This window comes from Macaca mulatta, chromosome 2, assembly GCF_049350105.2.
Source record: "Macaca mulatta isolate MMU2019108-1 chromosome 2, T2T-MMU8v2.0, whole genome shotgun sequence".
In the NCBI taxonomy this organism is placed as follows: domain Eukaryota; kingdom Metazoa; phylum Chordata; class Mammalia; order Primates; family Cercopithecidae; genus Macaca; species Macaca mulatta.
The window spans coordinates 46,048,556-46,054,112 of record NC_133407.1 but is presented as its reverse complement, the minus strand read 5'-3'; the positions used below and the strand labels follow the sequence as shown (position 1 = coordinate 46,054,112).

At 45.5% G+C, this 5,557-nt stretch overlaps 1 long non-coding RNA gene across 1 annotated transcript; it reads right to left on the bottom strand.

Moving 5' to 3' along the window:
• Positions 1–450: 450 nt before the first annotated feature.
• Positions 451–859, bottom strand: LOC106997083 (uncharacterized). Its single transcript, XR_001443194.3, has 2 exons — positions 726–859; positions 451–642 (listed from the first exon to the last, which is right to left on the bottom strand). It is a non-coding gene; the product is annotated as an uncharacterized LOC106997083 (long non-coding RNA).
• Between the last annotated feature and the right edge of the window lie 4,698 nt (positions 860–5,557).

Genomic DNA, 5,557 nt, shown 5'->3' with positions numbered 1-5,557 from the left:
GACCCAGCTTGTGCCCTCCGTCTGGCTAGTCAGCCATTCAGGGACAGGGGCAGATGAGAATCTGGTCTGAGAGTGGCAGCAGTGGCAGCGGAGCGTCCGTGCTGCAGTGCCTCTGCTTCCGCCATTCTCCAAGCCTGGCTCGCCTGCCCTCCTAACAATTCCCAGAGCTGCCGGGCAATTATCCTTCTCTCAGTCAGCATGAGACAGTTTCTGTTGCATGCAACGAAGAACCCTGATTCGAACAGCACTAAACTGTGATTCATACAGTGGAAAGAGACTGTGCTTAGATAAGATGCCAGGCCTTGAATGTGCCTCATTTTCCCAATTAAAATATGGAGCTGCTAACACTAGCTCTATTTCACTGAATTCTTGAAAAAATAATAATAATAATAACCTGTACAAATGCAAAATCCTTTGGAATTGTTAAGTGACATGGACAAAACAAAGATGTGTACATGTTTTTGAACCAGTTTATTTTACTAAAAGAAATGCAAATTTCAAAGCCAGAGAAGAAAAACAACAAAAAAAAAAGATTTCATGCAGAAATGCTGTTCCATGTCCATGTTCCAGTTTCTCCATGCAGTAGGTGGGAATCCAGCCTACACAACAGCCTGCTTGAATTTCTCTGCTCCTGGGAGCCACCTGGGAGCAGAAAAGAGTTTATTCACAAACCCAACAATGCCATCTAAAGTTTTGAAAAGCATTCCACTTAGCCATAATTTCACCTGTGTGTCACAACTTCGGTGAGCTTCCCTGCCCTGTACTGAAGCCACTGAGATAAATACAGGACCCTGGTCTCAAGAATTCATCCGTGCAAGTTGTTTTCTTCTCACCACCTGCAACCTTCAATCGCAGCATCTGAGGTAGAGGTGAGGGACATGGTGATCATGTCACAAAGAATGATCTCAGAAGGAGGAAAAGCAGCAGACCCAAGGAAACCCAACATCAGAGGCCCATTCTTGAAAGAAAAGGTCACTTAAAGAGGGAAAATTTTAAAAAGAAATAAGTGCAGTGTATCTGGAGAATATTCCTTTATTATGACTCTCATTTTAAGGCTGGGCAACATACTGAGACTCTATTTCTACAAAAAACAAAACAAAACAAAACACAACTTTTCCAATTAGCCAGGCATGGTGGCACACACCTGCAGTCCCAGTTACTTGGGAGGCTGAGGAGGGAGATCGCTTGAGCCCAGGAGGACAAAACTGCAGTGAGCCATGATTGCACCATTGTACTCCAGCCTGGGTGATAGACTGAGACTCTGTCTTAAAAAAAAAAAAAAACTTTCTTTTTAATCTTACAACGTTGGGAAGATGCCCACAAACTTTAGAGAATATCACATACTTTCATTTGCAAATCTATCCAACAGTATCATGTCCCCTTTCACTGCAAATGTGTTGGAGAAGATGAACAGGAGATTGCCAATGGGCTGACACCAAGGAGAAGGAAAAGAGCCCCCAGGGGCTCTGGGGCATTTGACCCAACAAGCTGCTCTGACCAGTTAATGTTTTCCTGCTGGTGTTAATGACTTGGAAAGTCCATTCTATCCATGCAGCCTTTTCATCAGTTACGATACCCTGAATTCATCTTCTGTTCACACCTGCAGCTTAGAGAAAATTCTGTGAATCAGTCCGTCACGCACCTGCCTGCACATATTTCCAACAGGCACAGGTGTGGCTGCAGCCAGCCAGTCTACAGCAAACCCAGAGATTCCTCTTAGGGGAAAGTGCTACTGAGAGAATATCAAAATCTGGGCACATGTAAGGGAGACCTGCAGACCTCTGTCTCCATGAACCAGGCACCTCTTACGGGGAACAGAGAGCAGGGAAAGGAAGACCGTTCTCCAGCCTACAGGCTGAGTTTGTCCATCCTCCCACACACGTGGAGGGAGCGCTCTGGTTCAGACGAACTCAGGAAGTGCTTGTAGAATTCCAAGGAAAGAAGATAGGCAGTGAGGAGGGTCCAGCTCTGACCTCTCCCCGCAGCACAGAAGTGTCCAGTCAGAAATGGCTCCCCTTCAGGACTGTCAGGGGCCTGTGGTGCCCCGGCTCCCAGGGTAGGGAAGTTGGGCACCCCAGGTTTGCCCTCAGCCTGCCATGCCCTTCACCCAGGGCACAGTGAAAGGCCTCCACTCAACCAGAGATGGGCACTTCCTTTGCACAGTTTCTAAATGTGTGAGGCTGGGTGCAGTGGCTCACACCTGTAATCCCAGCACTTTGGGAGGCTGAGGTGGGTGGTGAGGAGTTTGAGACTAGCCTGGCCAACATGGCAAAACCCCGCCTCTACTAAAAATACAAAAAAAAAAAAAAAAAAAAAAGAATAGCCAGGCATGGTGGCGTGCACCTGTAGTCCAACCTATTTGGGAGGCTGAGGCACAAGAATCACTTGAACCCAGGTGACAGAGGCTGCAGTGAGCCGAGATTGTGCCACTGCACACCAGCCTGGGTGACAGAGCGAGACTCCATCTCAATTAAAAAATAAAAATAAAAAATAAACAAAAATAAATAAATGTGTGCAACCCCCTGAGCTTCAGCCACTGCAAGTTTAAATGGCATCTGCTCTGCCTAGCTAGTGGGGAAGTGGAGGGGGATGCTGCAGATCTCGGCTCACCCCCCACACCCAGTGTGGCTCTGTAATTTCTATTCTATACGGTGCATTCATAACTCATTCTACTGGGCCAAAGCACGAAGAACTAACTCTTCAGAGAGTTTCTACAATTTGCGTTAGCATTTTTCAAAATTATTCCTAGACGAGACACAACTTTATTACCATCTCTAGCTGCCCTTTAGAATTCTAATATTCTCATATTCTGTGCATCCCATGAGGCCCCTTTCCTGACAAAGATATTTACCTTAGATGTGTGTAACTTCCAGGAGTCTAAAATATGATCATAAAGCTATTAGCTAACACAGCGGCTTTTAGCTTCTTGAAAGCAGAATTCACATCATTAATGTCTTTTAGAATATTCGTCTTTGCACGGCTTTTCTTTATCTCCCTATGTGGGGAGAACTTATAGACTATATTATGTATCCACCAGGGTACCCACAGAAATGAGGCCTAAGTGACATTTTATTAGCCCCGTAGATTACATTCATGATGGAGGGGGAGAAAGAGCAAGTTAACATTCTCAGGAGGCTCGTAATGGTCCAAAGCTTTTCCTTCAGACGCCTTGGCCTGGGCAAGAGAAAAGCCAGGCTCCTTAGTGTCTTCTCGTAGGGCTCACTTCTGTCTTGAGAGGCCAGAAGACTGTTGCTCTTCTAGAAACCAACCCTGAGAGGTCCCTCTTGGATTCAGGGTTGGTCTAGACAGTGGCTCTGAAGCTTGAGTGCCTGTCGGAATCATCCAGAGGGCTTGCCTGTTGAAACACAGATTGCTGGGCCCTGCCAGAATTTCTGGTTCTGTAGGTCTGTGGGCCTGAGAATCTGCATTTCTAACCAGTTTCTGGGGATGCTGATGCCACTGGTTTGGGGACCACACTCTAGAACCATTGAGGCACTGTTTCAGGACACTCTAAGGTGGCCAATATACAAAGGTTCCTACTGGCCCCCCAGTCCAGCTGCTCACTGGGTCTATGGTCCTCAGACCCCAGCTGGGTGCACTGAGCACCCCCTCCTTAGGAGCCCAACTTTCGCAAGACTTCAAGCCAACTGTGGTCCATGTGGCTCCTCCCTCACCACAAGGACAAGAACTCATCGGCCCCACCCCGGTTTTCCTCCTGCGGAGATCGGCGATGTAATTTGTGAGACCCAGTGTAACATGAAAACATGGGGCCTCTCTTTGTAACAATAAGAATTTCAATACAGTGACAGTGGAGCATTAGATCAAGCATGGCCCTTCTCCCCAGGGCCTGGCCCCTGGGCCCCTGCAATTCAGAGCAGTGAGTTCTGATTCTTTCTGGGCCCCAGCCTCCCATCTCCCTCAAGTTTTCAAACAAGAACCCATCCTCCCTCTGCTCCAAGCCCCTCCTTGACTCTACAACTTCTGCCCCTCAAGAAAGGGGCATTGGTATGATAGTTTAGGAGGAAATGTTAAATAGCTGTTAAAATTGTAAAATGTTCCTACTCTTTTATGCAGCAATTTCACTCCAAGAGATTGATTCTTCCGTGGATAGAGTCCCCAAGGTGCTCTCCCAGTGCTCAAAGCCTATTCACTGTTATGGTGCTTGTAATAAGAAAAAATAAAAATAACAACAGCTTAAATGTCTCTCAATAGTAATTAAAGAATGAGGCAGATTTATAGGTAATGATCAGGAAGTATAGCCAAGATCTCATAAGTATTAAAGGCAAGTTGAAAACGTTGAGGCGGGTGGGCATGTGTGTACATGAATAGAAAAAAAATTCAGGAAACCTGAACGAAAAATTGTTAGCCATCGCCACTGGGAATTTTCACTTTACAGTTTATGCACTCTACATTTTAAACATTCTTATTACCTCATATTATTTCTGAGTATGTGTAGAATTGAAAAATACTTCAGACCTTAACGAAAGCTGTTTTCCTCCAGAAACATCGACCACCAGTGAGGGCTGCCCCAAACCCCTGCCCTGTTCCTCCAGTCCTACCCCTCTTACACCATCATGGTCTCATTCCTGCCATTTTCCACCCCCACTGCCGCAGAGCCTCTCGGGTACCTGATCTAAGACTGACTGCAGGTGAATTTGTTGCATCTAAAATATGTTGATCTCCCCAGAAATCGGCTCCTATGAAAACCTAAATTAAAAATAGAAAAGAGGAGAAACATTTATGAAATTTCTTTTAGATCTATTGCCTTATTAATGTTTTCACTCTGAGGTAGCAGATGTATTCTTACTTTCACATTTGGACTTTGGATATGGACTGGGATGCCCACCCGACACCTCAAAGGCAAAGGGTTCCAAGGGAGACTCCAAGCCTAATCTTTATCTTGACTGAACAGCAGCTTAACACAAAGGCTGATTCTCCACTGAACGAGGCCCAGTGTCTGTGTTCCTCAGTGGTATTTTTAAATTCTACACATACTTAATAAGAGATAATAAGAATGTTAAAAATTTAGAGTGTATAAACTGTAAAGTGAAAACTTCCGGTTGTGAATGACCAGTCTTCTGCTTGGTCATCCGGGGCCCCAGACACCCCGTTTTTTTTTTTTTTTTTTTTTTTTTTTTTTTTTTTTGGCTCTGCTTCCCCTCTGGGTCCTCAGCACAGAGAAAAGGAAAGACAAGGGAGATCTTGTGGGCCAGGCCTGAAAAAGAGGTCCTTATTCCTCTGGCCAGACTGGTAACAGTGGTGTAATAGACAAAATAAGGGCTCTCAAAAATGTCCATGTCCTCATCCCCATGTGAACCTGTGAGCATGTTGCCTTAAGTACCAAAGAGACTTTGCAGGAGTGATTAAGGTCAGAGTCTTTGTCAGGCCTCAGAGCCCAAGCTAAGCCATCATACCCCCAGTGAACTGCAGGTATACATCCAGATGGCCTGAAGCAAGTGAAGAATCACAAAAGAAGTGAAAATGGCCGGTTCCTGCCTTAACTGATGACATTCCACCATTGTGATTTGTTTCTGCCCCATCTTAACTGAGCGATTAA